General features: G+C 43.4%; 1 long non-coding RNA gene across 1 annotated transcript in view; it reads right to left on the bottom strand.

Moving 5' to 3' along the window:
* LOC128331329 (uncharacterized) overlaps positions 1 to 14,952 on the bottom strand; it is a 47,331-nt gene that overhangs the window by 17,400 nt on the left and 14,979 nt on the right. The window contains exon 2 of the long non-coding RNA XR_008310280.1: positions 2,237 to 2,422. This is a non-coding gene — a long non-coding RNA (uncharacterized LOC128331329). The remainder of the gene's footprint in view (positions 1 to 2,236; positions 2,423 to 14,952) is intronic.

Below are 14,952 nucleotides of genomic sequence, written 5' to 3'. Positions count from 1 at the left end.
TAGCGATATAGCAAAGGAGTTTGGATTAGACAAGTGTACTGCATTAATAATGAACAGAGGAAAAATAACAACAACAGAAGGAATAGAACTGCCCAATGGAAGCAACATCAAGAACCTGGAAGAGAAAGAACATCACAAATACTTGGGCATTCTCCAGGCTGATAACATCACACACACTGAAGTTAAAAGAAAAATTGGAAGTGAATACATCAGGAGAGTCAGAAAAATCCTCAAGTCCAAACTCAGTGGCGGGAACACTATACAAGCCATAAACACCTGGGCTATACCTGTTATCAGATACACTGCAGGAATAATAGACTGGACCCAGGCAGAGCTAGAGACGCTAGATCGTAAGACCAGGAAAATCATGACCATCAATCATGCTCTGCACCTCCACAGTGATGTAGATAGGCTATACCTCCCTCACAGCTCAGGTGGAAGAGGAATGCTGCAAATCCATCAAACAGTAGAGGAGGAGAAAAGAGGCCTTGGAGAATATATCAAGGACAGTGAAGAAGATGCACTTCAAATGGTCAATAATGCAAAACTATTCAACACCAATGAAAGAAAGCAGGCCTACAAGAAAGAACAAGTCAAGAACCGAGCAGAAAAATTGAGAAATAAGCCCCTGCATGGTCAATATTTGCACAATATAAGTGGAAAATCAGACATCACCAAGACCTGGCAATGGCTTAAGAATGGCAACTTGAAGAAAGAAACAGAGGGTTTAATACTGGCTGCACAAGAACAGGCACTAAGAACAAATGCAATAAGAGCAAAAGTCGAAAAATCCACCACAAACAGCAAGTGCCGCCTTGGTAAAGAAGCAGATGAAACCGTGGACCACCTAATCAGCTGTTGTAAAATGATCACACAGACTGACTACAAACAAAGGCATGACAAAGTAGCAGGGATGATACACTGGAACATCTGCAAAAAATACAAGCTACCTGTAGCCAAAGATTGGTGGAACCATAAAATTGAAAAAGTTGTAGAAAATGAAGATGTAAAAATATTATGGGACTTCCAACTACAAACAGACAAACGTCTGTCACACAATACACCAGATATAACTGTAGTCAGGAAGAAAGAAAAACAAGTTAAAATAATCGACATAGCAATACCAGGGAATAGCAGAATAGAAGAAAAAGAAATAGAAAAAATAACAAAATACAAAGATCTACAAATTGAAATTGAAAGGCTGTGGCAGAAGAAGACCAAAATAATTCCAGTCGTAATTGGCACCCTTGGTGCAATTCCAAAACAACTTGAAGAGCACCTCAATACCATAGGGGCCACAGAATACACCATCAGCCAATTACAAAAAGCAACTTTACTGGGAACAGCCTATATTCTGCGACAATATCTATAACCGCAACAACATTGATAACAAAATCCAGCCATCCTAGGTCCTTGGGAAGGACTCGATGTCTGTATAAAACAAACCAGTCAATAACACCTGTCTGACTGTTTAAACAAGAAATAAAATAATAATAATAATAATAATAATAATAATAATAATAATAATAATAATACAATGGAGTAAATGTTTAAGAGATTGTAAAAACTTTGAGACTAAAAGGTAACATTGCAGGACTCAATGAGATTGTAGGGGGGTGGGGAATTGGAACAATAGGGTGAAGCTATTATGTATGAGAATGCAAGTAGCAGGATAATGATGATCACCAAGCACATGCTTGTTGACATAAACTTGAAAACAAAGAGAATTTATAAGATGAACAGGGACAGATTTGACAATCTAGTCGATTTTGTTATGGGTGCCATAATGTTCAAAGTAAGGTTCTGAGTTTTTTGGAACTGCAATATTACAACTAGATTTTGCTGTTAGTAAACAGCACTAGCAGCTGTAGAAAAATAATAAGAATGTTAAATGATTAGGAATGGAGCTTTGTGGTCTATCCCTACTCCTGCTCTCTCAATACACAAGGAAATGTCCAGTACTGCTAGGAAGTTAGTATATTACTTTTGTAATGTCATTCCTTCCAATAGTTAAAAAATAAAAATGAATAGTCAATCTGTAGTGAGCCAAGAGGAAGCCTAGTATAATTAGGCTAACTATACAATTCACCACCACAGGGAGCCCTATAGCCCGTCATTAATCTGTCCGCTTGCCAGTGGGAAGCCTACAGTGGAAGAAATTAAATAGCACTGGGTCTCTGAAAGATAATGCAAATCAAATGCATTTTTAATAAAGTTATAAACTAATAATAATCACCCTTTGATTGTCCTTTCCAAGTTGCTCTAAACCACTTCCGTGGCTGTTTTATCCAGTGTTGTTTTCAGCGGAGGCACCCACAAGGTATATTTTGTGCAAAGAAGAATACCAAGTGAATGCAGATCAGCTCTTGCCATTCTTTTTCCTTCTACATGGTTTTGTGCTCCTCAGTGTAGCTCTGGCTTTCTACAAAAATAAACAAACGCAATAAAACAATTGCCTTTAGCAAGCTGAGAAGTATCTGTAGAATTGCATGTCCTCTTAGTTAGGTATTTCTCAAATTTCATGTTTGTGTCGTTCCTGAGAAGATGAGTAATGTAAGCATCTAAAAGGACATGCATAACTCTTTCCTAAGTTTCTGTTTCCTCCTTCATGTTTAGGTCAAAATGCTCCGCTGAGTCTGCAACAGATGATAACTAAATATGGGGCCACCTTGTGCTGATGTAAACGCATGATGTGAAATTCTGCAAATAAGCCATTCAAATTCTTCTGGCAGGATTCAGTTGATGACATTGGACATTATTTTAACATGAGGAGAAGGGGAGGATTGTATTAAAAGCCTTCAGTACTTCTATTTCTGAAACATTTCCCTAAGCATTTGTGTCAGTGGCCCATTTCAGGCATCATGAGGAATCATTGTTTAATCCTGGAATCGGGCAATATTCACAGTCCTTGCCCTGCATGCCCCCCCCCCCCTTCTGCACATATAAGGAAAGGAAATTTTCTACTTCAGCTCTCTGTTTAAAACAAGCCAGGATTTGCCATAATGTCCAAACCCAGCAAATTTTAACCAGGGGATCTGAAAAGCTAAGATATGAACCTGGACCCAATTTCACATTATGAAGCTCTCCTCCCAATCAGTAAGGAGAGCCGCCAGGGTAACTGCGGGGAAGAAAGGTTTACCTTAACTTTCCTGCAGACAATCCAGGGGAGGTCCCCTGTATGGGCAGATCGGTGATGCTGACGAGTGGTGGCTCACCTGCCATCCCCCCGCACCTCGCCCAACAGCTCCAGGAGCTGGGCGAAGGGAAGCACCGCCGTGTGGTGCCCCGCCCCCAGAGCCCCAGTAATGCCCCACATGAGTGTGCAGTGCATTCCTGGGGTGCCCCTCCTCCCCCCCTTCCCGAGTGTGTCCACCGCAGCTGCAAGATGCCGTGGCAGACACACGATCAGAAAAATGGGGTTAACGGAGCACATGCTCCTCTATCCTCATTTGGGGGGGGGGCATTTAAGCAGGCTTGCCGCCCGGTTCCAAGTGGCCATGAGAATTGCCCCTGTGCCTTTTCAGAAACTTTGGTTAGAACAAACTGGGATTTGCTGAGTTTGGGCATCATGGAAATACCTGATTTTTCTAAACAGAGAAAGTAATAAACAGATAAACAAACAATCTTTATTTTGTTAGCCACCCCATAACAAAATGTTTTCTGGGCAGCTCACAACACAACATTAAAACATCCAATAAAAATACATAAAAGGTAACAAATCACAGCACACCAAAAAAGAATACAAAATACTGTACAAAACAATTTAAAAACTTGTTTTTTAAAGTCAGTTTTAAAAACCAAATTTTATAAGCCTGAGTGAATAGAAAGGTCTTCACCTGTTGTCTAAAAGAACCAAGTGATGGTGCTGGGTGAACCTCATTGGGAGGCTGTTCCATAAACAGGGTGCAACTCCTGAAAAGGCCCTCTCCCTAGTTGCCACCCGCCTCACTTTGTTTGGTTGGGGCACTCAGAGGAGGGCCTCTGAAGAAGATCTTAGAGTCTGAGTCAGGACATATGTTGCAAGGCACTCTCTCAGGTAACTGGGTCCCAAGCCATTTAGGGCTTTCAAGGTTAAAGCCAGCCCTTTGAATTGGGCCTGGAAACAGACTGGGACCCAGTGCAGCTGACAAAGCACTGGCGTAATATGATCAAAACTAGGGATGTGAATTTCGTTTTGGATACAAAACGTTTTGTGCACAAAACAGGCCATTTCGGCTGTTTTGTAGCCAAAACAAAACACCCAATGCTCAAAACAGAAAATTTTGTAGCCAAAACAAAACGTCCCTGTTTCGGATACAATCGCAAAACGTCTTTCTCATTCAGTCTCCATTTTGAGTTCTGACATCTGTTTGAATTTCCAGCCCTTCCAGCCTGCAGATTGGCCAGTGAAAGCACGGGCTGATCTGCTGGCAATTGCCTCCTTATTCCTTTTAAGCAAATTTAAGGGTAAATTTTACCCTCATTGGCCAGTGGGGCAGTGTGCATTTCATTGTTGTTGTTTCACACTGTTGTGTGTAGATCAATTACATTTCGGGCGGGGGGGGGGGATGTGGATGTGCATGACCTTTGGAAATCTGCCTGATTTTTTCCAAAGCTCTGCTGTTGATGTGTGATGTTGATGTTATTTCCACATGGGGGGCACTGGGGTGGCCGGGTGTGAGTGGTGGTGTAGTGCACATAGGGTGCCAACCACTCCCATGGGTTGCTAACCCATGGGGTGCTGGGTTCTGTTGTTTCTGAGGTGTTCTGAGTGTAGATTCTCTGGTAGTATGTGAGCTTTTCAACGGCAAACCATGAATCCACTCTCATATGCTACCAGAGAATCTGAATCTACACTCAAAACATCTCAGAAACAACAGAACCCAGTACCCCATGGGTTAGCAACCCATGGGATGGTTGGCACCCTATGTGCTCTACACCACCACTCGCTCTGGGCCACCCTGGTGCCCCCCAAGTGCAGTTATGGGGCAGGAATTATGGAGGTCCATCATTCCCTATGGGGAAGAACTTTACAGACGCTCAAACTCCATTACATCTTTAAAAATCAACCCTCTGTCCTATTCCTTTGAATAATTCTGGCAGCTTCCTTGCCCCCACTGGGCACTACCACCCACCCTACTCTGCTCTGGGCCACCCCTTTCCCCCCAACATGAAGCTATACTTTTGCTGAAACCTCCATTCTTCCCTATGGGAAAAATCCTATACTTCAAAAATTCACCAAAGATCAGCCCTTTGCCCAATTCCTCTGAAATTTGGGTGGTAGTTTCCACCCACTGGGCACTACCACCCCCATCCACTCGTTTTTCCCCAGGGCCATTTTAAAAATCCACAACATTTCAGATTCGGATTTTGCAATTTCGGACAAAGAACAAAATGGGGGTGTTTCGGATTCGGGCCAAAAACAAAACAGAAAAAAATACAAATCGCACAACCCTAATCAAAACATCTAGCCCCAGTTAATGGTTTTGCAGCCCTATTTTGTACCAGCTGCAGTTTCTGGACCATTTTCAAAGGCAGCCCCACACTGCAGTAATCTAAACAAGCAGTTACCAGAGCATGAGTAACTGTGGCCAAGCTATATCTATCCAGGTTGGCATATCAGCGAAAGCTGATAAAAAGTGCTCCAAGCTACTATAGAGACCACTTGAGATTCTAGCGACAGTGCTAGATTGATGAGCACCCCTAGACTGCGAACCAGGTCCTTCAGGGGGAGTGTTTGTGAAAGTACACTTATGAGATTACCCGGCATTCTGTGTGTGTTTCTGTGTGTGTGTCCCCTCCCATCAACTTCACAATGCCTGGACCAATATGAAGCAAATTTGCTACAGCTGTATGGACACATAGGAACACCTCAGTGGCCTAGTTTGTAATGATGTCATTCACCGCAATTCAAGATTAATGTGTAAATGTTCGAGGTGCAAGAGGGCTAACTTATGGACCACCAACCAATTTGAACCAAATTTATTACAGCTATAGGGACACATATGGACACTTCAGTGGCATAGTTTGTAATAAGGTCATCCACCCCGATCCAAGATGGTGGACACCTAACTGTTTGAGGTGCAAGTGGGCAAACTTGTGCACCGTCTAACCACTCTGAACCAAATTTGGTACAGTATTGAATGAGACATAGGGACAACTCAGTGGCATAGTTTGTGATGATGTTATCCATCCCAAATCAAGAAGGCAGACATGTGAACATTTGAGGTGCAAGTGGGCTAGCTTGTGAACTGCCTAAATGATTTGGACCAAATTTAGTCCAGTTGTAGTGATAGTGAAAGAAAAATAGGCAGATTAGTTCTTCCCAGAATTACTTGTTGACTGATTAATTTATTCTTATTAATATTTGTATGAAGGACTACAGCTTTAAACATGTCCTTAAGCAAAGATGGAATCCTATCCTCTTTCCAACATGTGTATTTTGACAGCTACTGAGAGCCTACTGAAAATAAAGGGTGGAATTTAGAGAAATCTCAGTTCACCTAAAATTGGAAGTTTGTGCCTTAAGAATTTCCCTTCAGTTGCATATAAAAGAGTGTCTTTCTTTCCTAAAGTTAGAGTATGCTCTAACAGAATGCTTACATTGCTTTCTTATTCTCTCCAAAGACTCTGATTGCCCCTTCAGACATTGGCAAACATGCACTTTTTCTGTGTTGCTGGCTAGCTTTTCCTCCCATAGCTCTCAACCAGTGTTCCACTGTGCTTATGATTTTGTTGGATGTCTTTTTGATTTGTCTCTTTCCCTTGGCACTCCCAATTGCTTGTAGAATTTATTATAGCAAGACATATCAAGGGGAAAGCATCCATTTTGGGGCTTGAAAGAAAATGTAATTTTTTGAAAACTATAAATAAAAGGATAATCTGGTAGAGAAGCAGTGCAATGAGTGGGAAGAAGGCTGCTGTTAATCAGTCCACCTGGGCTCCCGTGTGAAGCTGTGTCCTCTTCCCTCTTGTAGGGGTGTGCATGGAACCGGCTGGTCCTGCTCAGTTCGAGTCCGGACTGGGCCAGTTCAGTCCTGCACCCCTTCAAAACACACCCTCCCACCCCAGTTCGGTTCACGGGAGTTCCCAAACAGTTTACCAAAAAAAAAAAAAAAATCAGTTAAAAAAACTTACCCCTCCAGGGGGCTTCTCCAAGGTGGCGGAGGTGGGGCTTGCAGAGATTCCCCCTCCCCCACCAGCCTTTCTTCCTTCAAAAATGACCCCATTTGGCCGTTCTTCAGTCTGTTTGGGCCTTTCCCCCGGTACGGTGGCCATTTTGGAGGCTACCGCCCCGTGTAATGGCACCATTTTTAAAGGAAAGCCAGTGGGGGAGGGGGAACCTCCATGGACACACACACGCTCCATGGACACACCTCGGGGAAGCCCCCTGGGGGAGGGGTAAGTTTAAAAAATATATTTAAAAAAACATTGTTTGTAAAAGGTCCGCGAACCTTCCAAACAGGCCGGGGCGAGCCAAACCAGGGGTGGTTTGACTTCAAACCAGTTCAGTTCTGAACCTGCTCGCACATCCCTGCCCTCTTTCAGGTAGAAGAAGGCTTATGCTGCCTGGTGGGTTTTTGTTTACTACATTTTCAGTAAATGTTACAGAAAGTACAAGTGGACATTAGATGGGAATACACTGGAGTAAGTTTCCTCTTATAAGTATTTCAGTATTCTGAGACTTTCTAAAATGTGAGGAGAAAGTATCTCTGAATTCAATACTTGCCTCTTCAGACAAGCGCTGAATGCAAGGACACCTGGGGCAGAACTAAGGAGTTGCATGAGCATGGTGGTGGGGCTGGCTGCTACATTTCTCCCACCATAGGTATAGTGTATCCAGTTATCTAATACCTGATTAAGACTAAGGCACATGGTATTTCAGATTATAATTAGTGTGGGAACTGACCATCTGTACACCCATTGGGCAGGGGCTACGATCTCTAGAGATTGGCAGCCATGAGACCCAAAAAATCAGCCAACAAGATCCTTAATGGTTTAGGCAGGAAGACTGTTCTGTAAGGATGTGCACAAATCATTTTTTTCAGTTCAATTTGTTTTGGGTCTGAATCTGGCCTGCTAGCACAGGGCTACAAATCTCCCAAAACAGGTAGATTAGGGTACAAATCATTTTGTACCCAAATCAATTTTCACAGACAGCAGGAGCAGGCAGTGATTCTCTCAGCATCAGGAAGGGGGTGAAAAAATATTCTCTTCTCTTTTCCCCAATCAGGAAAGCAGGAACAAAAAAGTAAAGAATCTGCTCCAGGCAGTAGGCAAACAAGACAAAGCAAAGCTCCTCTGACGCTCTCTCTCTCTTCTCCCACGAGGCAGAAAGGCAGAATGGTGGCTGGCTGCCACCTTAAGTACATTTAAAAATCCCTCCTTCAAACTCCCCCCACCCTTGTCCCTTCTTTGACTCTTCCTCTAGCCAATGCAGAGTCAATCACTCCTGGCAACACAAGATTTGAATGGAAATGAGCCAATCTGGAACCAGGGGGGAATCTCCAGCCAGTCGTTGCACACTGTAAGTCACCAAGCTGAAGCTTGGGAGGGTGGGATTTTCAGAATATTTTCCTGAAACAAAATGGAGACAGCAAAAGAGATCACCACAAAATGGTGGTCTGAATCTACAAAATTTTCAGTTCCAAAATCTGGGCGAATCTGACCAGCTAGCACAGGGGTTATTTGTTTTGTCCACAAATCACCCAAAACAGATAGATTTGGGTACAAATAATTTTGTACCCGAATCAATTCGCACATCCCTACTGTTCTGTTTGAGCCTGTTCATCCCTTGAGTCAAGGAGAGAAGCAATCCAGCTTTCAGTATGGTTGGACTCATGACCACGTTCCACCTCTGCAGGGTCTGGGGGCCCATTAGGATGGTCCACCCGAGAAGGTTATTGGATCCAATAGGATTCTGAGAAGCCTTGGAGGGATTTAATGTTGGCTCTGCTGGTGATCCTCTTGATACTCTGGTGGAGAATTGGAATAATCAACTCACTAGGGCAGTGGACACGATCGCTCCTAAGCGTCTTCTCCAACCCGCTGTCATGGGCATGCTGGAAGACTCCAAGGAAGAGTTGGAGATAGAGACAGAGCTGACCGCAGAGGAGGGTGGGCAAGGACCAGAGGTTGCAAAGGAGAGTGGATCTGATGCACAAGGAGTCAAAGATGAGTTAGAGATGAGTGAGGCAGCTCTTGTGGAGGAGGCACAACCAGTCTCAGCTGTGGAGAGGCACCGATCCAAGAGACAGCAAGAGCTAAGAAGCCGCATGCGTAGAACAACAGGCAAAGCTGCTGAGACAGCAACTCTTAATTAACAGCACCAGGGTCTCAGCCTATTTAAAAAGGCTGTAACATAGCTACCCTACTGATAGCAACAACAGTTTCCTGAGAGCTACTCGGCTATGTTCCTGTATTGCCTTGATCGTATTTGGACCCTGGACTGGGTTGACCTTGCCTGTGGATTTCGTTTTGGACTCTGTTGGATCTTATTGGACTGACTCGGACTGGACATAGTTTGGAGAATTTATTCCTGTTGGATTTTGCTGTTCTGTTTCTGTCTCTCTTGCGCTTCGTCTGACTAGCCTGAGAGATTTAAGACACCCGCTTTGAAACTGGCCTCTTGGTATATGGAAGAACTACGGGGGCTGAAGCAGCGAGGTAGACAACTTGAGCGCATGTGGAGAAAGACTCGAATCCGACAGATTACTGCATAGAGTGCATTTGAAGATCTATGCTCAGGTGATACATGCGGCAAAGGAGCAATTCTTTTCCTCCCATATCATGTCCGCAAGTTCATGTCTGGCGGAGTTGTCCAGGGTTGTGAAGGGGCTAATCTGTGCCCCTTCCCTCTTGAATCGGTACTTGGAACCAACAATTACTTGCTGTGATGTTTTTAATGGTTTTTTCATGGATAAAAATCTCTCATATTCGGGCCAACTTAGATTCAAACTCCACCATTTTTACAGAGTCTGATGCCAAGGTGTCCAGCAGCTCCTCTTATGTGATCACCCTGGATCAATTTCAGTGTGTGACTCCTGAGGATGTGGACAAGTTGCTTGGAATGATGCAGCCTACCACCTGTCCTCTTGATCCTTGCCTGACATGGCTTATACTATCTGGCAAGGAGACTGTTGTAGAGGGCCTGGTAGAGATTATAAATGCTTTTCTGAGGGAGGGCAGGATGCCCCCTTGTCTGAAGGAGGCAATCATTAGAATGCTTCTGAAGAAGCCTACCCTGGATCCCTCAGAGTTTTAAGCAAGTACAGACCTGTTTCCAATCTTCCATGGCTGGGCAAGGTGATTGAGAAGGTGGTGGCCTCCCAGCTCCAGGTTGTCTTGGAGGAAACTGATTATCTAGACCCATTTCAAACTGGCTTTCGGGTGGTCTATAGGGTGGAGACTGCCTTGGTCGGCCTGATGGGTGATCTCCAATTGGGAATTGACAGAGGGAGTGTGACTCTGTTGGTCCTTTTGGATCTTTCAGTGGTTTTCGATACTATTGACCATAGTATCCTTCTGGAACATCTGAGGGGATTGGGGGTGGGAGGCATTGCTTTGCAGTGGTTCCGCTCCTACCTCACAGGCAGATTCCAGATAATGTCCCTTGAAGACTGTTGTTTTTCCAAATCTGAACTTCTGTATGGTGTCCCTCAGGGCTCCGTATTGTCTCCGATGTTGTTTAACATCTACATAACACTGCTTGGAGAGATCATCAGGAGATTTGGTGCAGGGTGTTATCAGTATGCTGATCTACATAACATCTACATAACACTGCCTGGAGAGATCATCAGGAGATTTGGTGCAGGGTGTTATCAGTATGCTGATGACACCCAAATCTACTTCTCCCTGTCAACAAAGGGCGGTATAGAAATCAAATACACACATACATACATACATACATACATACATACATACATACATAACCTCATCAGGAGAAGGCATAACCTCACTAAATGCCTGCCTGGAGGCAGTGATGGGCGGGATGAGGGATAATAAACTGAGGCTGAATCCAGATAAGACGGAAGTACTTATTGTGTGTGGTCAGAACTCAGAAGACGATATTGATCTTCCAGTTCTGGATGGGGTCACGCTCCTCCAAAGGAACAGCTTCGCAGTCTGGAGGTGCTTCTGGGTTCAAACCTCTATCTGGTCTCTCAGGTTGAGGCAGTGGCCAGAGGTGCTTTTCATCAGCTTCAGCTGATACGCTGGCTGTGTCTGTTTCTTAAGATGAACAACCTCAAAATGGTAGTACATATGCTTGTAACTTTTAGGCTGGATTACTGCAATGTGTTTTATGTGGGGCTGCCTAAATACATAGTCCGGAAACTGCAGTTGGTCCAGAATGTGGTGGCCAGGTTGGTCTCTGGGTCATCTAGGAGAGACCATATCACTCCTGTGTTGAAAGAATTACACTGGCTACCGATATGTTTCCAGGCAAAATACAGGGCGCTGGTTATTACCTATAAAGTCCTAAACAGCTTCGGCCCTGGGTGTTTAAGAGAACGTCTTATTCACCATGAGCCCCACCTCCTTTTGAGGTCATCTAGAGAGGTTCACCTGCAGTTGCCACCAACTCATTTGGTAGCTACTCAGAAACCTGCCTTCTCCGTTACTGCCCCGGTCTTTGGAATGTGCTCTCTGTTGAAATAAGAGCCTCCCCATCTCTGGCAACTTTTAAAAAGGCACTGAAGATGCATTTATTCATCCAGGCTTTTAATTAGATTTGTCGTTTAAATTTTTAATGCTGGTTTTAAATGATTTTAATATTAATGTTTTTAATGTTTAAATGATTTTAATTGATTTAGTTTTTATTTAAACTGTTAATTGATTTTAATTGTTTTTATTTGTTGTAAACCACTCTGAGCCATTTTTGGAGGGAAAGTATATAAATCAAATAAATAAAAATAAATAAATTACGCTCTTTCTTTCAAAAGAAAATGAGAGATTGGAGTAGACAGATATTTCCCCCCTAAACCCATTCTGTAAGAATTTGCAATGCAAAATTAAGGGCATAATCCAGCCAGAGTTGCTTAAATTCCACGGACTTCATTAGGGATATTGGCTGACATCCTGACTAAATTACTCAACAGAAGTCTTACTGAAATTATGTGGTCCTTTAGAGTAACTCCTGAGTAGTACTGTTAAATAACTTAGTCTGGGTGTCAGCCATTAAGAACATGATACAATCTCCTTTATTAAAATCAGTGGGAGTTTAAGTTGTTGGACTTTGGTTGGCTCATACTCATGGGCTGCAGACCTATGCACACCTATGGAGGAGTTAGCCCCATGGAAAACAATGGGACTTAAACCCGTGTAAATATGCATACAATTGCAGTGTAAATTATTTTTTCTGCATTTATTTTCTACTCAGTCAACTTAGATGCCTTTTATTGGCCCTGGTGCAGAGCATCTGTGCCTCTAGTTCTCCCTTGTTCTTGGCTCCCCTCCCTCATTCTCTGCCCTCCCCCCTACTCTTCCCTCTTCCTCCCTCCAGTGTTTTCTTCTCTCTGGCCAGCCGCCTGGCCAGCCACTTTTTCTGGCTGCCCGCTGCTTTCTCCCCTCTCCCCCGGCCACCACCGCTTTCTCTTCCACCGCCCTTGCTTTTGCTTTCTTTTCCAGCTGCCACCGCAGCCACTTTCACTTTCTCCGACCACCACCACCGCTGCTTTCTCTCCCCACCCACCTGCCTGCCCATTCGCTGGCACGTCCATTGGTCTTATGTTCCCCACCACCGTCAATTTCCTCTCCCCACTCCCCTCGCTTGCGAACTCTCATGAGAGCTGCCACGCATGAGATTAGCAATGGTTACGACTAAGAGAATTATATAGTTAGATTATGTATTATTGTGTCTAACCTAACTTGTCAGTTAATTCTTTCCAGTTATTACCATATAAGCTTTAACTTATCCTTTAAAACTTCAGATCTATATATTAATATTGAATAACTTCCAAGCTATGTATCCTTGCAGAGGGAGGTGATTACATTAAAAGAGACAGAAGCTACGCTTAAAAAAGAAAGTTGAGAAAACAACAGTAAAAGCTTCTCCATATGGAGGGGGAAATCTAACAAAAGTGTTTAGTAAGTTTGGCTACTGCTGAGGCTCTGCAAGTGGGAATTTATTGATGAAAAGAAAGTACAACCCATCTCCCTTTCGAAGCACATCTTTTTTGAATTACAATAATTGTACAAAATAACCCAGCAACAGAGAACTTGCTTTATTAACCCCAGTATTATATTTCATGTGCAAACCTAATGGTTGCAAGTTGAGGCCATGAAATGGTGTTCAATAGTTTAAAAAAAGGTGGGGGGGAGGCTAAAGCTTAATTGCAATTGATCATATTTTATATTGATGAAAAAACCCAGGAAAGACTTAACAGTGAACAAAGTTTAAACCCCAAAACAAAGGCCAATAAAGACAAACTCAGGTGAAGTGCAAGAGATTGATGGTTGCTTTCAGATGTACAGTACATCTTCTGTTGACAAAGCTGGCTCCAGAGCGCCCTCCAAAGTGCTTTTAATAGTCTCCCTCTAACATTTATTTATTTAAAATATTTGTGTCCTGCCGCTCCAGTGCAATAATGCTCAAGGTGGCTTACAACAAAATAAAACAATATAAAATGAATAAAAATATGTCACGGAAAAGATTCAATTAAAACCACATTTATAAATTAAAAACTTACAATGAATAAAAACTAAATTGCAGTTTTAAAAAGATGGGTCTTCAAGTGTTGTTTGTTTTTTAAATGCTGAGGGAAGGAGTAAAGGTAAAGTGTGCCATCAAGTCGATTTCAACTCCTGGCGCCCACAGAGCCCTGTGGTTTTCTTTGGTAGAATACAGGAGGGGTTTATCATTGCCTCCTTCTGCGCAGTATGAGATGATGCTTTTCAGCATCTTCCTATATTGCAGCTGCTCGATATAGTACCAGTGGGGATTCAAACTGGCAGCCTTCTACTTGTTAGTCAAGTATTTCCCTGCTGTGCCACTTAAAGTGGACCGAGGGAAAGAGTAGGCCAACTAATATTTGTTAGGGAGCTCGGGGGCGGGGAGATTTCTTTATCTGCCCCAGCTACAGCGGATGTGCACAGGTAAGGGAGCACTGCTAATTAACATCATGTCTCTGGACAATATTAAAGTAGTTTATTTTGGAAATCCATCAGGGAGACAGATTGAGAAGACCTACATGCTTCATTGCTAGCTACATAAAGGAAGAGGGAAGGGAGAAGAAGGAAGTCTGTCTCTCAGGTGAGAGAATGAAGTGGGAGTAGAAAAAGCATGGTCAGAGAGGGAATGCCCTTACTGGCTGTCTCTCCCCCTAATGCCTCTAGTGGTCAATAGGGTTGCTGGTACTAAGTCTTGATGCCATCAGGAACTGCATCTCCAATATCCCTTCTCATCATCTCATGCACTGATCTGTGACTCCCATCTTCTCTCGAATATTCTGGAACTAGTCTCTGGGTAGTGGCTTGGTCAGTCCATCTGCTATCATGTCTTGACAGCCCACTCTTTTGTGCCTCTCGAACACAGTGGTGCTTTGTGTCTATATGCTTTGTTCAAGACATAGTATTTTCCATCAGAGAGAGTTGGATGCACCCTTGGTTGTCCTTACATTTCTCTGTTGGCTTTGGCGCATTGATTCCAAAGTCTAACTGTAACTTGTCTAGCCATGTGGCTACTTGACAAGCTTGGCCAGCTGATATGTACTCCGCTTCTGTGGATGAAAGGGCAACAATCTATTGCTCCTAGCTAGTCCATGTGATGGCTCTGCCTCCATAGAAAAACCGATTTCTGCTCGTGGACTTGCGATCAGTTCTGTCCTTGGCCCACTCTGTATCCATGTATCCCACTAGTCTGGGGTTGCTGCTTGCTGGTATCAAGAGTTTGAAGTGCACTGTACCCTTCAAGTATCTTCCTAGCATTGTGTCTGTGCTCCAGTCATTCTTGGTTGGTGCACTTACTCTTCTGCT

This window comes from Hemicordylus capensis, chromosome 1, assembly GCF_027244095.1.
Source record: "Hemicordylus capensis ecotype Gifberg chromosome 1, rHemCap1.1.pri, whole genome shotgun sequence".
NCBI lineage: Eukaryota > Metazoa > Chordata > Lepidosauria > Squamata > Cordylidae > Hemicordylus > Hemicordylus capensis.
This window is presented reverse-complemented; position numbering and strand designations above follow the sequence as displayed.